Source organism: Bubalus bubalis, chromosome 14, assembly GCF_019923935.1.
Source record: "Bubalus bubalis isolate 160015118507 breed Murrah chromosome 14, NDDB_SH_1, whole genome shotgun sequence".
NCBI classification, from domain to species: Eukaryota; Metazoa; Chordata; class Mammalia; order Artiodactyla; family Bovidae; genus Bubalus; species Bubalus bubalis.
In genome coordinates this window covers 20,625,381-20,647,219 of record NC_059170.1, presented here as the reverse complement: position 1 = coordinate 20,647,219, position 21,839 = coordinate 20,625,381, and the positions used below count along the sequence as shown (strand labels likewise).

Genomic DNA, 21,839 nt, shown 5'->3' with positions numbered 1-21,839 from the left:
GCACGCCAGGCCTCCCTGTCCATCACCAACTCTCGGAGTTCACTGAGACTCATGTCCATCGAGTCAGTGATGCCATCCAACCATCTTATCCTCTGTCATCCCCTTCTCCTCCTGCCCCAAATCCCTCCCAGCATCAGGGTCTTTTCCAATGAATCAACTCTTCGCATGAGGTGGCCAAAGTACTGGAGTTTCAGCTTTAGCATCAGTCCTTCCAAAGAAATCCCAGGGTTGATCTCCTTCAGAATGGACTGGTTGGATCTCCTTGCAGTCCAAGGGACTCTCAAGAGTCTTCTCCAACACCACAGTTCAAAAGCATCAATTCTTCGGCGCTCAGCCTTCTTCACAGTCCAACTCTCACATGCATACATGACCACAGGAAAAACCATAGCCTTGACTAGATGGACCTTTGTTGGCAAAGTAATGTCTCTGCTTTTGAATATGCTATCTAGGTTGGTCATAACTTTCCTTCCAAGGAGTAAGCATCTTTTAATTTCATAGCTGTAGTCACCATCTGCCGTGATTTTGGAGCACAGAAAAATAAAGTCCGACACTGTTTCCACTGTTTCCCCATCTATTTCCCATGAAGTGGTAGGACCGGATGCCATGATCTTGGTTTTCTGAATGTTGAGCTTTAAGCCAACTTTTTCACTCTCCACTTTCACTTTCATCAAGAGGCTTTTGAGTTCCTCTTCACTTTCTGCCATAAGGGTGGTGTCATCTGCATATCTGAGGTTATTGAGATTTCTCCCCGCAATCTTGATTCCAGCTTGTGTTTCTTCCAGTCCAGCGTTTCTCATGATGTACTCTGCATATAAGTTAAATGAACAGGGCGACAATATACAGCCTTGACGAACTCCTTAATGTTCCCTTGGTATCTCTTAATTTTCCTGAAGAGATCTCTAGTCTTTCCCATTCTATTGTTTTCCTCTATTTCTTTGCATTGATCACTGAGGAAGGCTTTCTTATCTCTCCTTGCTGTTTGGAACTCTGCATTCAAATGGGTATATCTTTTTTTTTCTCCTTTGCGTTTTGCTTCTGTTCTTTTCTCAGCTATTTGTAAGGCCTCCTCAGACAGCCATTTTGCCTTTTTGCATTTCTTTTTCTTGGAGATGGTCTTGATTGATCACTGCATCCTGTACAGTGTCACGAACCTCCCTCCATAGTTCTTGAGGTGCCCTATCAGATCTAATCCCTTGAATCTGTTTGTCATGGCATGCATGCCTCTTCGCATATATCCCATCCCCTCTGCCTGAAACACTCGAAATACTCTTCATCTCCTTTTGAAAAAGAAGCCTAGTTCACTTCATATCTTTTAATTATTCAGTTTATCAGAGAATTCTCACTTCCCTCACTAACTCTCACTTCACCCCCTGATGGGAGGTCCATAGTTCCAATCTTTTTCTAATTTTTTTCCCTTTATGTTAATAACAGTGGTTCCCACCTTTTTTTGCACCAGGGACAGGTTTTATGAAAGACAGTGTGTCCATGAGTCAGAGTTGGGGGATGCTTTCAGGATGATTCAGGTATATCACATTTGTTGATCAACACTGCATCAGCTCCGCCTCAGATCATCAGGCATTAGATTCTCGTAGGGACCATGCTATCTATATCCAAATGTCGCTGATGATCTGACAGGAGGTAGAGCTCAGGCCGGAGAAGGCGATGGTACCCCACTCCAGTATTCTTGCCTGGAAAATCCCATGGATGGAGGAGCCTGGTAGGTTGCAGTCCATGGGGTCGCTAAGAGTCGGACACAACTGAGGGACTTCACTTTCATGCATTGGAGAAGGAAATGGCAACCCACTCCAGTGTTCTTGCCTGGAGAATCCCAGGGACGGGGGAGCCTGGTGACTGCCGTCTATGGGGTCGCACAGAGTCGGATATGACTGAAGTGACTTAGCAGTAGCAGAGCTCAGGCAGTAATGAGAGCAATGGCTGTAAAGACAGAAGAAGCTTCCCATGTTTGCCTCTGATCTCCTGCTCTTTGGCCTGGTACCTAATAGGCCATGGACTGGTCCTGATCCAATGGCCCAGGGGTTGGGGACTCCTGCTTTATTTACTGTTTGTTATATATTTATGTGTATGATAATTAGAATACTTTTCCCTCCAACAGACTGCAAGCTCTTTTTGGACAGAGACTATATTTTTGTTCATTGTTATATCTCCAACACATAGCATAATGCCTGGCCCAAGTAGGTGTCTGAGTCTTTCTAAATCTACTCTGTTGCAATGAGACCATAGAAGCATAGTTTTATGTATAGAGCCAGATAGTAAACATTTTTGGCTTTATGGGCTAATACAATCTCTGTCTCACCTCTGTCGTTGTCATGGGAAACCAGTTATAGATCAACAATACATAGACAAATGGGCTATATAAGTTTTAGTAAAACTTTATTTACCAAAGGAATAAAGAATTTACCAAAACTATACCCTGCTGATCCCCACTCCGAATAATCATCTTCTAAATCATTTTTGTGGACCTGAAAGTTCTCTCATTATGCAGTCTTGCAAACTTTCCCTAAAGGTTTTTTAGATGATTTCATTTTTGTATAGTAGATGTTAGAGCAATGATTTTTTAAAAGACTGGTGTTAAAATATTTTTTCTTTCAAAATATAATCTTTAAGATTTGTATTTTCTTATTATTTACTTGTATTATATTTTTTTGCTTTCCCCAATTTAGCAAGTATACTTGTACATTTAATTTTACATTTCTGTTTAAATAAAACATTATTCTTTATATTAATTTAAAAATAAAAAACTGGGGGGACTTCCTTAACAATTCAGTGGTTAAGACTCTGCTTGCGCTTCAGGGCCACAGGTTTGAACCCTGGTCAGGGATCTAAGATCTCACATGCTGTGCAGCAAAGTAGAATAGAATAAAGTATTTGGTTTTGGGGTAAAGTGTAGTTTGAAATTTTATAATGTGTTAAATTTTTAAAAAAATACAATCTGATGTTTGAGATGAAATATAATATTGTTTTTAAATGACAAAGAAGATTCCAAATATGCAAGTAAATATGATCCACAGTGGGGAATTCCCTGACAGTCTAGTGGATAGGACTCCGTGCTTTCACTGCTAATCCCTGCTCAGGGAAATAAAATCCCACAAACTTCATGGTATGGCCAAAAAAAAAAAAAGAAGACCATCCACAATGAAAATGTAGTTGACTGTAAGCATCAGTCTTTATTGTTATTTTTTGACACCATTGTTTTGAGGATCTAGAGTCATCTTTATGTGCTGGATGAGAGATAGTTTTAATCTAATGAGTCCAACTCAAAGGTCTGGATTACAAGCATATTTGTAGTATCATTTTTAGGCTTCTCAATTTTATGTTATATATTTTTTAAAAAACAATTTTAAAATTTACTTACTCTTGTGTGTGCTGGCTCTTCGTTGTTGTGCGGGCTGTCTCTAGCTGTGGCAAGCAGGGCTGCTCTAGTTGCGGTGTGCTGACTTCTCATTGTGGTGGCTTCTCTTGTTGCAGAGCAGGGGCTCTAGAGCACGGATTTCAGTAGTTGTCACAGGGACTTCGTTGCTCCTCAGCAAGCGGGATCCTCCCAGACCAGGAAATGAACCCATGTCCCCTGCATTAGCAGGCAGACTCCTAACCACTGGACCACTCGGGAAATCCCTACTTTGTCTTTCAGCAGTGGCCCATTATAGATATGAAATGAACATTATTACTGATACATAACTAAAAATAACAATTTAAAATAAGTTACTGTTCAGTACCACCACCATGGCAGTAGTTGTGATCAGAGTAAGAAACCAAAGGAGAGACTGTCATGAGCATCTTCATTAGAACCCCATGGACTGCTGCACATGTTCACTTAATACCCCAGAGTTTTCAAACTGTTTTGTTGTCAGTGCGGACTTTTTTCCTTTTTGATAAGTGCTTATTTGGTGTTATAGAACATTTATAGTAAGTTGCAAGAATCATAAAACAGACCCTTGTTCACCACTTGTTAACATTTTGTCCCATTTGCTTTATCATCATTGTGTGTGTATTAGGTATATATAATTTTTAAAACCACTCTGAGAATATGTGAAACAATGTCCCTCTTGCCTCCAAATACTTAAATGAGACAATGTCTAGATAATCCTGTTTTTCATCAACTTTCTATTCACTCGTCTACCATGGTGATTTTCTGCTTCCATCATCCTTTCTGTTTTTTTAGGTTGACATCTGCTAGAAGGGATTGCTTTCTTTTCTTCCTTACATATTGATGGATTTTTTAAATTCAATTTTTATTTCACATGTTATGCTTTAATCTATTATTGCCATTTATTTTGATGCTCAGATTGTCTCACAGTTGACCACAGTAGCCCTTTCTAACTGGCATCAGTATCTTTTTGACATGCCCTCATCATTTCTGAGTAGTCTTTTATTTTCTTACATAAGATGTTGCCTGCTTATTTTGTATTTTCCTGCCCAATCCTGGATCAGCCATTCCTCCAGGGAGCTCTGGTTTTACTAGAAAATGTGGTTTAGATATCAGGATCTGGATTTAAGATATGTTCATCGCTACAAGGTGTCATTGCTTCTAGACTCTGAGTGAACAGGTAGGAAGTATATGTATGAATGTGTTTGTGTGTGTATTCCTATGTCTATATGTTTTTATTATAAAAATTTATAATACAGTGTCATATATAATATAATAGCTATGTGTTCATATTGATACCTCCAATTCAAATCTAATATCCAGGGGCATATTCTAATTTTCCTATAGGAGGACATTAAAAAAAATGTTTGTTCCTCCCCAAGTTTTTGGTTGCCCTGCGTGGCATCCAGGATCTTAGTTTCCACCACCCACCAGGGATTGAACCCATGTACCCTGCAGTGGAGGCACAGAGTGTTAACCACTGGACAGCCAGGGAAGTCTTGGGAGGACATAAAAAAAAATCCTTTACAAATTTCATTGTAAAGCAACCAACTAGCACCTGTGTTCACTATTCCTGATAGATTGCACTATCATCCTTTATTTTTAAAAGTTGATGACATATCAACTCATGATGTAGTCAGTGAAATAAATGAATATGTTGGTACCATGTTAAACCTCATGTCAGACTTCAATTCATTTTGTCTGAGTTGCTTTAAAAAACTGTCTCTAGACACGGATACCAAGGGGGAAGGTCAGGGGAAAGTGGGATAGGATGAATTGGGAGATGGGGATTGACATACACACACTGTTGATACTAAGTATAAAATAGATAACTAATGAGAACCTACGGTTTCGTACAGGGAACTCTACTCACTGCTCTGTGGTGACCTAAATGGGAAGGAATTTTTTAAAAATGGGGATATCTGTATACATAGAGCTGATTCACTTTGCCATACAGTAGAAACTAACACAGCATTGAACAGCAAGCATACTCCAGTATAACTGTTCAAATCAGCCTGCCCATTTCACCCAAATTGGGCACACTTAAAAAAAAATGCTCTTTGTTTTTTACTTTGTGTTGTGGAAAATATCACCCGGGCCTACAAATGCACCCCGTGTAAGTAAGCACCATGCTGCAGTAGTCACCGGCTCAGCTTCTCTTAAAGGACATCTTAGACAGCATACAAGTTTAGCAATAACAATTTCTGTAAAACAAAACAAAATTTCTGTATATCTCTTAAGAAATACTTTTCTTAAAAATATAAATAATAAACAATTTAAAACAATGTTTTAGTATAATTAAATTTCAAGTGAGTCTTACAAATTTCCCAGTCATAGGTTATTTTTTATGGTTCTTTCAAGTCGGAATCCACATAAAGTCCACATACTGCGTTTAAGTCTTTTATTTCTCTTTATTTATAGGTTTCTCCTCCAGTTCCTTCCTCTATCTCACCCTTTTTTCTATAAATCTAGGTTGTTTGCACTATAGATTTCTTCACATTCTGGACTTTGCTAATTGTACTTCCATGCTGTCATTAATACGTTCCTATACTCTCTCAATGTCCAGTAAATCTGTTGTTAGATCCAAAGGCTTAATCAGCTTCAGACTTACTTTTTTCCTTTGACTGTGCTGGGTCTTTGTTGTTGTGTGCAAGCTTTCTTTAGTTGTGGCGAGCGGGAGCTACTCCAGTTGTGCGTTTTCTTCTCATTCCAATGGCTTTTCTTGTTGTGGAGCACAGGCTGTAGTCTGGGTGGGCTTCAGTAGTTGTGGTGCATAGGCTTCTTTGCTCCATGGCATGTGGGATCTTCTCAGACCATCTGTCAATCAAACCCATGTCCCTGGCATTGGCAGGTGGGTTCTTAACCAATGAACCACTAGGGAAGTCCCTGTATTTACTTTTTTTTTTAATCATGAATGCTTCACAGGTGATGGTATACTTCCTCTAGGAAGTATTAATGGACCATCAATGTCCATATATCTCTCATCTCATATGAGTGGCAATTGATTTATTACCTAGATTAATTTTTTTCAACACGGATTTGCAAAATGATTGTATTGTAAGTACATAGGTACCTCAGAGATAATTTCGGTTCAGTTCTAGACCACTCCCATAAAGTGAGTATCACAATAAAGTGACTCACATGAATTTTTTAGTTCCTTAGTGCATATTAATGTTTACACTAAACAGTAGTCTATTTAAAGTGTGGAGTAACAGGCCTAAAAAATGTACATACCTTAATTAAAAAATAGTTTACACATGTTCCCCATCCTGAACCCCGCCCCCCCCCCCCCACCCATGGCGGATTTATGTTGATGTATGGCAAAACAAATACAGTATTGTAATTAGCCTCCAATTAAAATAAATAAATTTAAATTAAAAAAAAGAGCAGATATAAGTTAAAAAATAATAAATAAATTTTAATAAACTAAAAAAAATAGTTTATTGCTAAAAAATGCTAACATCACCTGACAATGCAAGATTGCCAGTCATTCACTTTGTTTAAAAAAAAAAAAAAGAGAGAAGTATATGTAAAGTGCAGAAAAATGAGTTATGCCTGTATATAATTTTTTCATTTTAATTGGACTGTTTCAATAGGGATCAGTTTTCATTTCCTAGAGGTACAGCTCATATAGGAAAGCAGGTAAAATGCTTGATATATACTGGTTTCAGAATAATGAATTGGTTCCCTAGTATCCTCAAAAAGGTGAAAAATCAGTTTTTTTTCTAAGTTCCATTCTAAAGTCATGAATGTAAGTATTTTGCTTTGTTTCAATCCATTGCAGTTATTATGCCCAAATTATCACATTTTAGTTAGTGGGAGTCTCTTCAGGTTGGCTTCTAAGTCCCTTGGACCTAACTCCAAAAGACTTGGATAGCTTAATTGATTTCTGATATGACAAGTTTTGTACATTTCCTGCCCTATACCTGGAGTCAACTGTTTTTCTAAAGAGCTCTGCTTCCTTTTAGTGGGAAATGGTATTTAGGAACTGTAGTCTGGGTGCTAGAAGTGAAAGAACCATCTTTTTTTCCTTTTTAAAATAATACTAGACTTATTTATTCTCTCCTGCACTTATTATAGGTCAAAATTCCAAGGTATTTTAATTGGGTGATTGTGGTTAGTTATATGAACAAGTTAATGCTGGCTTTGGCAAGAGATTTCAGTTCTTTACCATATAGACATCTTAGGGCTGCTGAAGTTTTATGACATGGTGGCTGGCTTCTCCCAGAGCTAGTGATCCAGGACAGCCAGTGGCATCTTTTGATTCATTTTTCTACTAGGCAATAGGCTATAGTTTTCTGGCTGTGAATCCAGACTACTTGGTGCTGACACTTGCTTTGTGGGCTAAATAGCCAAGTTATGTAACTCTTTGTGCCTTATTTTCCTTAGCTGTAACTTTGCGATAATGATAATATTTAGAAACTTTATAATATAGGGTCTTTGTGAAGATTCAGACAATTAAAACTGTCTCTGGCATTTAATACGCATGGTAAGCACTCAGCCGGCTGCTGTTGCTTCTATTACCACCCCCCACTGGGATGGAACTACAGACATGAAACCTAGTCAGTTAGTTGCCCTTGACAGAAATAGTCTGTCTTCTTCTTTGCCCAAAATTGCCATGACTGAAAAATTGTTTACAGATTCCAGATATTCCAAGAATGATAGAAAAGGGTTAGAGAATCATAGCCACACCTGTTTTGATTATGTACATGGAGGATCTTTCATTCTTAATCTGTGTTCATGGAGACTTTAGTGCAGATACGTGTTGATGTAATGTGACCAGGAATCAGCCAAACATTCCCCCTGGTAACTTTTTGTTTTAAAATACTGATTTTCAGGGAGTTTTAAAAAAATGAAAAGGAGGTCCCGTGGACCTTTCACCCAGTTTACCTCAAAGGTAATATTTTGTGTGTCAAGTACAATGTCAGTTTTTGATGATCAATTTTCATTTAGCAATAATTGACTAAGCAGCTGTTATATGCTAAGTATTTGGAGGTATAAGTGATTAAACTCTGACCTTGAGCAGCTCAGTCCTTCTCTTTGGGTTCTCATTGTTAATATTTCTAAATGTATGTTTTGTCTTTTCATTGTTGAAGCTTGCATAAGCAGCTCCTTAGTGTTAAGCATTATGTTATTTCTCACATTCATATTTGCCTTGTTTTAAAACTATTTTTTGAATTGTGTCTCCATCTTTCATTTATAATCTTTACAGCATCAGAACCATGTTGCCTGCATTGTCTTATTTTAATCACGTGCCAGTTTTGCAGTGCTACCAAGTCTGGATCTGAGAGGCGGCTTGTGTGATTCATTTACATATATTTCTGTTAATATAGCTCCCCAAATTAATTTTCAACTTTGCATTTTACATCCAATTACATGTTCGTTTTAAGAAGGAATTTTTCATATGTAGAATTTTAAAACTGGTTCAAAGAGCAGAAGCTATTAAACAATAGCAGAAACCAGACAATATGTAGGACTTTAAATAGTAATTGTTAAACATTTGAATGTCCCCAAAATATGAGTCTCTGTGTCAGTGTGTGTTTCTACATGTTATTCCACTAGGGACTTGCACAGATAGGTTTTGCATAATATCCTTGCTGTTATTGTCAGCCATAAACAAATTACACGTATTTAACAAGTTAATGTCAGATTGGCCGGGAGCCACTGGGAGGTGTGTACTTAGTGACATCAGCTGGCAAAGAGCCCTGGTAACAGGGAGGGTTGGAAGGGTAGTGGAGGGAGAGGAAGCAGGAGGGAGGGAGAAAAGGAGAGAGACAGAGAGACTGACTGTATCTGGGGATTCTGGCAAGGTGAAGAGCTGGTCTGTTTGGCAGGACCTTCCCATCTGGGATCCATCTGTGTTTCCCTGGAATGGGACAGGCAGCTCTAGTCAGTGAGAAATCGCAGATGTGAGAGAGCTGACACATGTCCAGCTAATGAAAGAAGGAAGAAGGCTGGTCTCACATTGGGCTTTGAAGATTAGGAGGAGAAAAAGAGGAGCTTTTCTGTATCTATCTCAAATAAATTTGGTATATTTTAAGACTCTGGATTGTTAACAACCTGGGCATTTGGGGTAAGTACACTTTAGTTTTGGGGGCTAACATGGGCAATTATTTATTTCAGATTATGATGATATGAATATTTTGATATTTGATGAGAGTTTAGCCTTTAGCTACTGTTATTTTGATACTTCATTTAGTTTATATTTTTACTGTATCATTTTTCACTTCCACCTTTATATTTGAATGCCATGCTTTCTTGAATGGAAACTTTAATCAGATGTTACATATGAATTCTATGGCTAGATATAGTCCCACAAATATTTCTTTAAGATATTCTACATTGAGTCTTTCTGTGATATTTTGAGGGAAATTTTTTTCTCCTTTAGTATGCATAATACGAATAGTGTTAAAAAAAATGACTCATAAAATACTTTTTCTTATTGTCACATTTTATTTCAACATATTTGGGTGAATTACAGCTAAAAGGTAATTTTAATGTATTTAGCTCTTTGTTTTCCTCTCATAATTTCTTCCTATCTTGTTTTCTTCTGCTTACTTCCTACATGCAAAATAAATAACATCGACAAACCTGATTTGAATTGTAAGTTTGGAGTAGTTTTGTGATGCAGTAAATTCATGTGTAGTTAGCTACTGTGTTCTGTAGTCCTTTTTAGTTTGTGATCCATAATTTAATTTTTTTTTGGCCATTTCTGTACATTGTATTCATGTTTTTCCAGGCCCCCTAATTTGGACAACTATGAGAAGAGCATGGGTTTGGGAATTAGACATACTGTACAGCTCTTATTTGCTAGTTCTCTAATCTCAAGCAAGCTACTTATTCTCTTTGAGTCTGTTTTCTGAAATTCCTGCCTTATGTCATTATTGGCGAGATTTGTCTGGCACATAGAAGGCATACAAGTTAGTTTCAGAACTTTCTAGATGTTCATTATTTTGCTGTGATTGTCTCCTAAATCTTCTGCATTTTTAACTTCAGGCTCTTAGACTAAGAATAGATCTTATCTATGTAGTTTTCAGGGTACTTTCCTCTCACTTTACTTACCTTCCAGATCATTTGTTTCTGTTACAAATGTTGTATGCCATCTTTTTTTCTCACTGTGATTATAAATGATTTGGAAAGTATTCTAAATATTGTAATGCAAATGAACCTGTTTTATTATATCAGAACAGAACTTTAAATTGTATTTCTTTTCTTTCAAAATGCAAATAGGAACTTAAAAAAGCACTTTATTCCTTAAAAATTCTTCAGTCTTCACTTACGTTAGTTGGGTAATTATTTTAAGAGCACGGTATTAGTACAATACTGTTTATTTTCTTCTTTCAGTTTTGCAGTCAGATTTCTTTAGCTAGGGGGAGACTTTGTAAATGAACTTTTAAAATGCATATTCTCTTACACCCAGTTGATTAAATGATTTAGTAACAAATTTTGAGTTTATTTTTTTGATAGGCTCCGGTGTTCAGAATCTTTGGAGACTTGTTTGAATATTTGAGAGGGTATAGGATTTATATTGAATTTAATTGATACTCTTTCAGTGAGCAAGCTCTTTTCATTGTACTCTAAATGACGTGCTCCTAGGTTGAGTGGAGAGAAAAAGACTTAATGCTGAAGTGTAGTACAGGTTAGGGTCTACTGTGAAGTCATTCTCATACTGCCGCATGTCCTTACCAGGGATACTTTTGATGCTAGAGTTTCAAGAAGCATATGAAACAATAAATGATATGCATTTTAATATGTGGAGTTACTCTGACTGCAAATAAAGGTGACTTATTAAATGTCCTGCTAGGGCCAACACAGTTCAGGAGGATAGCTGCTTATTACTAAGGCAATAACCAATATTTTTGACTTGAATATTAGAGAAAATTATAGTATTGGGTTGGCCAAAAAGCTCATTTGGGTTTTTCGGTAACATCTTATGGAAGATGTTCCATCTTTCTGAAGACTGTGAAAGCTTTCAAGAAACTTTCCTACTGTAAAAAGAGGAAACCACCTAAATTGGCTTCCAGGAATGACCCAAAAGAAAGAAAGAAAGAACACATGTACACCCATGGTAGATTCATGTTGATGTATGGCCAATACATGTTGATGTAAAACCAATACAATATTGTAAAGTAATTAGCCTCTAATTAAAATAAATAAATTTAAATTAAAAAAAATAAAAAATATATATAAAAAAAAAAGTGAAGTCACTCAGTCGTGTCCGACTCTTTGCGACCCTGTGGACTGGAGCCCGCTAGGCTCCTCTGTCCATGGGATTCTCCAGGCAAGAGTACTGGAGTGGGTTGCCATTTCCTTCTCCAGGGGATCTTCCCAACCCAGGGATCGAACCTGGGTCTCCTGCATTGCAGGCAGACGCTTTATCCTCTGAGCCACCAGGGAAGCCCCGGGAATGACCCAACCAAGGCTTATTTTATAGCAAGGGGCCATGTTGGGTTGAAGGTATTTACAACAATAATGTCAGTAAACTAGAGAAGAAGATAATGACATTTAAATTGCATCTTTGGAACATAAAGGAAGAGTGCTTTTAAGTTTGAATGAATATACTTTATACGTAACTGGAAAAATTCAAGTTGATCTGAAAGACTAGTTGGATCATGCATTGAAGGTTTTTTAAGGCCAGTAATGTTCATAAGTCCCCAGTGATAACCTATTGAGAATGCTAGGACTGAAAGGGATCTTAAGGATAATCTAGTCAGTTGCATTATTTTATAGATAAGGAAAGGTGATAGAGTGGTAAAAAGTCAGCCTGGCCCAGCGTTTATTACCCTGGTTGGTAACTGAGCTTGGACTGGCATCGTATCCTGAGTTTCCAGGACATGGATTTTACAGTTTTTCATTGCCCATTGTGTGTGATAAGATGGTAAGAGATAAAAAGTCTTCTAGAGGAAGCAAAGTGAACTCAAATGAGTAAGTCCTGGAAATTACTGCCAACTCAGGCAATCAAGAGAATCTTCAAGAAGAGTTAGCATTTGATTAGAATTTAGAAGGACAGGAAGAACTTGGACTCCTCATTTTTTTTTGGAAGAAGCACAGTGGATAGATGAAAAAGTTCACCTTTCATTAGCTCCAAGTGCATTAACTCAGACTTTGTCAGATACATAACTACACAGTGTTAATTTCTACTGTGTTTTCAATTTGCCTAGCTGTTGTTGCTGCCTTTCCAAATCCAAGAGTAATTGTTTGTTTCTGAGATAATTATCTATATACATGATACCCCCTACCCCCTGTTTAAACTTAAGATTTATACCAAGAACTCTATAATTTAAAAGGTTTCTACTTAGGTGGACTGTGTGAGTTGTTTAATTTTCCCTCCAAGTTCAAGTCAATAAATACAGGAATTAGGAGTGGCTGTGTGTTGCAGAAAAACAACCCACTATAACTGGGTTTTTATATTCTTACTGGTTGATGGGCTTTCCAAACAGTGTTTACCTTTTAAGATCTATGTGGCGTCATATTTATGCTGGGAAACTTAAAATGCATATGGATTTACTTTTCTCAAGCATGCCAAAACTTGAAAAAGCCACTCTTTGTGCTTTGTTTAAAGCAATGGCTAGCAGAAATCCTGTTATCATTCAGTTTTGAACAGCTTGTTAGAGACGCCTGGCAAGGTGGAGTGCAGGTCTGTATGGAATATATATGTGCATATGTCCGCAGTTGCTTCTCATAGCTGAAGTTTTGGAGTAATTAGGGTATGTATTTTCATTTGGTTATGCTAGTTAGGAGAGGTGGGGGAAAGTCAGTGAAAAGATATGTAGGCTTTGGCATTAGACTGTGTAACCATGAGCAAATGTAACCATCACTACTGACCCCCAGTTTTTTCACTTGTAAAATGGGAATAAAGGTAGCTATTATTGTGGGCTGTAAGAATTAAGTTAGAAAGTAGCAAGCATGATACTAGCAGCATAAATACTCAATCAGATTTACCTTACCGTGTGATTTTTCTCAGTTCCCCTAACATCGAAGTTTCTTGCATTTTTAATAAGCCTCGCTTCAAGCTGACAGGGAGCCAACCCTGCTTCCTTAACTAATTCTTAGTCATGGGAGAAGGGTGTGTAGAGAGAATGCATCAGCCTTAACTCAAACCTGTTGCTGTGTGGCAAGCTGTTAGTGCTTAGGGACCTTGGTTACTTGCCCTGCTGGAAGAGCTGGGGGATGGGCCTCTTTGAGGGTGACAGATGTGCCCTCTGCTGCCGGCGGGCGCGTGCCGGCTCTGTCCCTCTGCTCCCAACACCAGGTGCAGCCATTGTTCTGGCTGGTCTCTCTTCATCCGGCCTCGTCTGTTACTCTGCTCTTTCTAGCTCATTGTTTCTGTAGGAAATTAGCATTAAAAACCCATCTGAAACCCCCATGTCCCTCAACTGCAGGTGACTGTTATTGGCCCCAGCTGCCACCCTTGCGCTTGATTACTTCCATATGAGTCTGTGCAAAGACGTAGTAGCCATTTATTGATTTCCACCACAACCCCCACCTCTATTACTCAAAGTGTAATACCCTGAAATCTATTAGACCCCCAATAGGCTGTATAGCTCAGTTGGCACTACAACTGTGATGAACGTTTTACAAGCAAAACTAATTATGCCCTCTTTCTCCCCCTTTACCACCTCCTACCTAAATATTAAATGTAAAAAACCAGAATGTCATAGTGGAATAGTAAATCTTTTAAATGTCTGGAGATGAATCTTTCTGAGTAGGAAAGCTTTTAGATTTTGGATGGGCTTTTATGGAAAATTTTAGTCATTGCTTTAAATATTTCATACCACACCCATAACATTCAAGCAAACCATGGCCCAGTAGGCCCCTAGGGTGGGGGTGGGGGGACACAAACATTTTGGTCATCTGCTCTTTGGTTTATTAAATTTAGTCAGGGCAGGCAGGATGTTAGTAAAGGGACCTAGTTTTAAATAATAATATATTTTGTGGAAAACTGCACACATTTAGAACTAGCTAAGTCCTCTAATTTTGTATCATTTTGTTGTTTGCCCCACTATGTTTGCACAAATTTTTATTCCAGTTTATTCACTCCAGTAAATACCACAGAGGGGAGATTGGCTTCCTGGGCTTTTCTTCCTTCATCAGTCAATTAAGTGTTCTATTTTGGTTATTGGACTAAATCAAGATTATAATGTATAACAAGTTACCAGACTTAAAACCCTAAATCAAAATTGTTATATGGACAAAGTCACTACCCTTATCAGTAAAGAGAATCTGGTCCTGGTGGCCTTTACAAGTAAACAACTCAGAAAAATCAAGGCGGGGATAATTGACTAACGTATTTTGACTGCTGATTATTTAGATGTGTCAACTCAGTCTTAAACTCTTGAGTTTATAATATTTCAAATTAAGTTATTTAATCTGATATATAAAGTAAGAATTTCAGTGTTTCAAATTTAGCTTTGTGGTGCTTATAACATAAGTAATTACAGAACATAAAGCCATTTCTGTTGGAGAAGTGTCCTTTTGCATTTCTTCCTTTTTTCCTTTTCCTTTCTCTTCAGGAATTTGGAGCTTGAAAAGTTCCTGGAGGCCCTGGCAGCCAACATTTTACCGGATAGCTCCTTTGGAGGCAAGGCTCCAAGTAAAGCTGTATGATTATGTTTAGAGTGGTTTACGATTTGTCATTTTTGAAGAGTCTCTGGAGCACTTTTAGATTTGTCCCTCACTTAAGTAATGAAGAAATAGAAGGTTAGAGATATCAAGAAAGGAGAGAATTGAGGTTTGAAACTGAGTCTTCTGACTCCAAATTAAGTGTGGGGCTAGTAAAAGTTAAGGCTGATTGTAAGCATGGCAGATGTTACTGTCTTGGAGTGTGCGTATGTATTCTTAGTTTTTCTTCCTTTATTAGTTTTTCTTCTTGATGCTCTGAAAGAACAGAATTTTCCTTTAGTGGCCTTTCTGAAGAGAGAAATATGATTCTTCTTTTACTGTCTTAGAGATTTGCAACCATATGTAAAATAGATAGCCACCTGGAATTTGCTATATCGCTCAGGAAACTCAAACAGGATCTCTGTATCAACCTGGAGGGGTGGGATGGGGAGGGAGATGGGAGGGAGGTTCAAAAGGGAAGGGATATATGCATACCTATGGCTGATTCATGTTGAGGTTTGACAGAAAACAACAAAATTCTGTAAAGCAATTGTCCTTCAATAAAAAAATAAAAGAGATTTGCAATCTAGTATGAGATAAATTTTCTGTTCATCCCTTTTAATGATGTAAATTGTCCTATACCATTCACGGGTCCAATGCCATGATGAAGCTGGCACTGGCTTTGTTTTTGAATGAGAACTGTGATTTCAAAAGCAGTGTTCTTGGGTTGCCCCAAGTAGAAAAGCATGGCAAGTGACCATGTATGCTTGTATTGCTCAGATCACATTTATGATAGAGATTCTTCAACAGGACTGGGATTGGGGTAAGGCAACTGAGATGCCTAGGTGAAGAATATGAGGCACTCTCTAAGGGAGGCACTCAACTAAGGGAACAATCTCTTACACCTAATTTTTAAAAAATGTATCAGGGACTTCCCTGATGGTACAGTGGATAGGAATACACCTGCCAATGCAGGAGACATGGGTTCGATTCCTGGTCCAGAAGATTCCACATGCCATGGAACAACTAGACCCATGTGCCACAACTCCTGAGCCCAAGTTCTGCAACTGTTGAAGCCTGGGCTGCCTAGAGCCTGTGCTCTGCAACAAGAGAAGCCACTGCAATGAGACGCCTGTGCACCAAAGTGAAGAGTAGCCCCCGCTTGCCACAGCTAGAGAAAGCCCTCACACAGCACCGAAAATCAGTGCAACCAGAATCTTTTTTTTTTTTTTAAAAAAGGTGTATCTGGAAGGTGGGCAAGAGAACCTGTGATTGGCCTTGGGAACTTTAATTTTGGGAGTCTGTTTTAAACACTTTAGTGCACGTTTTTGAAGGTCATTCAGCTTTCTTGGTTGGTTACATTTTAATGTACCACTTAATTTTTTTTCCTCATATTTTGCATACACAATATATACAGTTAATAGGATAACTGAAATTATGGGCAGTATGAGGACAGACATGAGAGAATATCCCACACTGTGTATTTCCTGCCTTTTTGAGGGTGATTGTTTGATATCCTTTAACTGCATCCTTCTGTGTCATCTTCCTGTAGCTCCTATCTATATGCTGATGACTCCTAAAGTTACACTTTAAGTCATGTTTGTCTTTTGAACTCCAGGATCCTCGTCTCTCTGCCTAATGACTGTTTCCACATGGCGGACTTGCTGACTGTGTTGCTCAAGTATACTGCAGCCGTAGTAATTTCCCAATTTTATTAGTTTTTAGAAAGATGTGTTAAAACTTTCCACTGTGTTTTCAGTTTCTCTTTGCAGTTCTGTCAGATTTTGTTTTTGAACCTGTGTTGTTGGGTACATACTTTGTCCAGGATCATCATATTTTCCTAAGGACTCATTTCTTTATCATTTAGATAATGATCTTTTTTGTCCCCAATAGTGCTTTTTTATTAAAATCTGTTTTCTCCAGTATTAATATTGCTAATTCATTTGTCTTTTTTAAATGATTTTTTTCTTAACCTTTCAGTATTATTATGGTTTTAACATGACTCTTATGAATATCAAATATGCAGATTTTGTTTGAATTCAATCTGAAAATATTCTTTTACTTGGTAACATTGTTCAGTTGCTCAGTTGTGTCTGACTCTTTGGGAGCCCATGGACTGCAACACACCAGGCTTCCTTGTCCTTCACTATTTCCTGAAGTTTGCTCAAACTGACGTCCATTGAATTGGTGATGCCATTCAACCATCTCATCTTCTGTCATCCCCTTCTCCTCCTGCCTTCAGTCTTTCACCAGCATCAGGGTGTTTTCCAGTGAGTTAACTCTTAGTGAATGAGTTTGATACGTTTAAAGAGTAGAAAAGTGGCCAGTGTAGTTAAAATGGAGTAGATGATAAGAAGGGCTTCCCTAGATGGCTTAGCAATAAAGAATCCGCCTGCAATGAAAGAGACACATGAGACATGGGTTCGGTTTCTGAGTTGAAAAGATCCCCTGGAGAAGGAAATGGCAACCTACTCCGGCATTCTTGCCTGAAAAATCCCAATGGACAGAGGAGCCCAGCAGGCTGTAGTCCTTAGGGTTGCGAAGAGTCGGACACAACTGAGCTACTTACTGAGCATGCACGCACAGATGAAGAGAAAAGGATAAAGAAGTTAGAGAAATAGGGAGACAGCTCCTGTAGAACTTTGTAAATCAGGGTGAGGAATTTGGATTTTGTTCATAATAGTGAAAGGGCTATCAGTGGGGTTGTAATGTGGTCTGATTTATACTTTATGAGGGTTATTCTTCCTGTGATAAGGAGAAGGAGCTATATGGGGGGGATGACTGAAAGCAATAAGGCCAGAAGTAAAAAATAAGTTTGGATTATGTTCATGACTTGGGAGATAGACAGGAGATGATTTGATTATGATTTGGATGTAAATTGAGTTTTCTGAATTTGTCAGTGTATTGAATATTGAGAGAAGAGTGCTTTCAAATAATTGTCACATTTGTTCTTATTGTTATTCATCCATTCATTTAAATATTTATTAAGTACCCATTGTGTGCCCAGGAACTCTTCTAGGCATTAAAGTTATATCAGTGAATGAAGCAAAGACCCTGCCCTTGTGGAAATTAAATTCTACTGGGAGAGACAAATGGTAAAGTTGTTTAATAAGTAATATATGTGACCTCAACTATATATGTTGTATATATTTAAAATGTCTGAAATATATGTTACAAAAATGGGAAGTGCTAAGGAATAAGGGAAAGAGTTTAAGAAGATCCAGGCTAAGTTGAGGCAGGTGTGTGTGTGTGTGTGTGTCAAGGGTAGTTAAGGAGAGTGGGTGTGGGTGTGTGTGTAAAGGGTAGTTAAGGAAGGTCCCTGCTGAGAAGGTAACGGTTTTGAGAATGCAAAGGTAATAAATATAAAAGTTCAGCACTTTTTTGTGGCACATTGTGCCTCTCACTTTTTGAGTACTTATTATCATGAAGATTGAAGATGATAGTTGTTTATGGAGTACAATCTTGACTCTGTGAAGTTGTATTCATCTTTTTGAGCATAGGCAAGGACTCATCAACGGAGAAGGCAACGGCACCCCACTCCACTACTCTTGCCTGGAAAATCCCATTGACAGAGGAGCCTGGTAGGCTGCAGTCCATGGGGTCGCTAAGAGTCGGGCACGACTGAGCGATTTCACTTTCACTTTTTACTTTCATGCATTGGAGAAGGAAATGGCAACCCACTCCAGTATTCTTGCTTGTAGAATCCCAGGGACAGAGGAGCCTAGTGCACTGCCGTCTATGGGGTCGCACAGAGTCGGACACAACTGAAGCGACTTAGCAGCAGCAGCAGCAAGGACTCACCAAATGAGAGCCTAAAGTATTTGGAGTGAGCCTTTAAGAAGTATAGGTCTTGGTGCGTGTGAAACATTCATAAATAGTTGGGGAGTAATTTAATAACAGAAATATACTCTTCTTTAGAAACAACTTTGCAAGGTCTTTTTGCTTTGACATTCATGTATATCCAAATGGGGTTTGAAGTGGCATACAATGAAAGATTAAAAAGAAGGCAGATTGAGCCAAGGATTTTGGACAAGTATCCTAAGTGGAATTAAGTTCTTGCCACTCAGCCCTGCATTAAACGTTTAGCTAAAACGAAAAGGAAAACCCCTAGGTGTTGACCTTGTTCTCATCATCTGGATAGAGGATACATGCTTAGGAGAGCCTTTTATCCTGGCTTAGTGAATCCGGGAAGGTGTGTCATGAAAAGATGATACCCAGGTCAGTTCTTTTGGAAAAGGTGAAGAGTCCCAGTAAACTTTGAGTTCAGAAGTGTAAGACTGATGTCTAGATTATACAACATAATCTGTAGAAAATGAGATTAAGATTCCTTTAAAAAATTTTAAAGCAGGAAAGTATAACTTGTTTGTCATTTTTGATGATGGAGACTTCTGGGCAAAAGGTGAATTTCACGAGGATAATCTTAGGGTTGAGAAGACCATTTTGAGATGATGGGTGTAGTATAGGCAAGAGATGATGAAGGTCTGTATTTTGTTTGTTGTAGATGGAGTAGAGAGGGCCAGAGGATTTGAACTTGGCAGGGAGTGGGTGGAGGATGCAAAGTAATGATTGGTTTTAAAATATAAATGAAAAGACTGAGCCAATCAGTTGTTGTTTTAAATGCAGCCTATGAAGGGTTTTATGGAAAAGGGAGGTTTAAAAGGGTGAATAAACCTTCAGTACTGTATGTATTTTGTTAGATATTTGGGGGTGGCAAAATAATTTCTAAATATTTCTAGCAACTTTATTTTCAGTTTTTTCCTGCAAGATGACAAAGTAAATCCTAGAGTTCTTTTTGATTGAATTAGCAGACCATATGGTGTTTACACAGACTGACTGCTACACAAGGTAGCTGTGTTATTTTTCTCTTTCAGGATATAATACTTAACCTGATGCCAGTGTTCTGAAACATTTATTTTCTAGTGAACAATATGTGAAGCAATTATTCTAGTCATTGTATTTTTTCTTGATGTCTCAGTTGATGTTACTCTTTGTGTAATGTTTAACCCTACTTGTTTATTTAATCTTTTTAAAAATTAAATCTTTAGTACAGGTCTGTATAGTGCTTTCTAATCTTTTCACATCATAGCACACAGAGAAACTGATAAATTCTGATTGGCCATCCCAGGCTGAGTAAATCATATCTCAGTACACTCATGACCATTCATAGCTCTCCAGTGTGCCTTGCTACACAGCTGGTGAAACTGCCTTATAGAAAGATTCTTATACTGCTTTTCTTTCTTTCTTTCTTTTTTTGGCTGCTCTGTGTGGCTTGCAGGATCTCAGTTCCCCATCCAGGAATTAAACCCAGGCCATGCCATGGCAGTGAAAACCCAGGATCCTAGGCACCAGGGAACCTTCCACCCCACCCCACCCCCCCCAAACGCTGCATTTTAGTTAGCTGAAGTTAGGGAAGAGTTACGGTCTATAGCGTGTATCAGATATGACAATGAAGAGCTCAAAAGAACTCACATGGGCTAGTGGAGAGAGATGGGCACAGAAAAAAAAGTTAGGTGGTACAGTACAACAAATGACATCCTATCAGTGTTTATAAGGAGTCGTGAGAGTGCAGCTGTGGGAAAGTTTAATTCTGTCAAGTTGCAGTTGAGGAGTATCTGGGAGGACAAAGTTCCTGAGAACAGGGAAGACAGGACAGTTTAGGGAGAGGGGACAGCCTGTTTGCAGCCTTTATGCATCTTTAATTTCTGTCAGAGATCTTGCTCCTCTTACTGTATAAGAAGATTTTGAAATGTAAGAAGTTTGCTCTAATGGCAGATACAGTTATCTGCCCTGCCAAAATGCCCATTTACTTTCCATTTATGTTGTTTGGATTCAGTCCCTACTCTAATCCAGACTTATATTTGTGTTGTGCTTTTAATTTTCAAAGCTTTTTATCCCCCATAACAGCTCCCCAGGGGCAGGAAATAAAAAACAGGTGGTAGTCTTTTTATTTTTATGGAGGAGAAAGCTGAGACATCATCATCATATCAGCAGTTTTGTTTTCCAGGTCATTACGAAGCAGGAATAGAATCCTGAAGAGAAATTCTTCTGTGATGACTGTCAGTTCCTAGATACAGTTTTTGTTCTTTGCTTAATTACAGAGGGTGCTGTCCAAGACGAAGAACCTCTGGGCACAGCTGGAGTGCGGACTGCTAGGGCAGTGACCAGGAGGGAGTCAGCAAAGCAGGTGGCATGGTTGCCGATCCCAGAGCTAACAATCTGGCATCTGCAAGCTGCAGCTCTAGTCATTGGTCACAGTGTATTTACGTACCTGCTCACACTTGGTGAGGAATCACTGAGTCTGGAGGAGAAATGGGACTATATAAGAATATACAAGAATATGTCACTAGGACTTCTACTCTGTGTTAGGTAGAGTTGTCCATGAGATTCCGTAGTTGGTAGTTGTCCCAGTTCATTTATTGCTGTGTTTATTCCATCTTCCTTGTACCAATTTTAGTTTAATGCCAGAATAAGAGTGAGCTATCTTAACAGATACTAACTTAACAGGTGCTAATTGCATCACTGTGATACTTGCCAAAGAGATTTTGTTTTCTAGTTGCTTTTGATCTGTTATATCTTTCAGGCTCTCTTGGAAAACACAGGATACTTGGTTATGTTTTAGGGTATCATTGATAAAAGAGTCATTTCAATGAGTGGTAATGGCTGTTGACCCTTTATATTTGTATCTGAACATTGTATTTATCCATTTTTGTAAAGGTACTTGAAATTTGGGCTTCCCTAGTAGCTCAGATGGTAAAAGCACCCGCCTGCAATGCAGGAGACCCAGGTTCGATCCCTGGGATGGGACGAACCCCTGGCGATGGAAATGGCAACCCACTCCAGTATTCTTGCCTGG

General features: G+C 38.4%; 1 protein-coding gene and 1 non-coding gene across 9 annotated transcripts in view; one reads left to right on the top strand and one right to left on the bottom strand.

The window, feature by feature from the left end:
• CBFA2T2 (CBFA2/RUNX1 partner transcriptional co-repressor 2) overlaps window positions 1-21,839 on the top strand; it is a 147,334-nt gene that overhangs the window by 54,068 nt on the left and 71,427 nt on the right. The gene's annotated exons all lie outside the window — the stretch shown is intronic.
• Window positions 11,711-11,782, bottom strand: TRNAC-GCA. The gene has a single exon. It is a non-coding gene; the product is annotated as a tRNA-Cys (tRNA).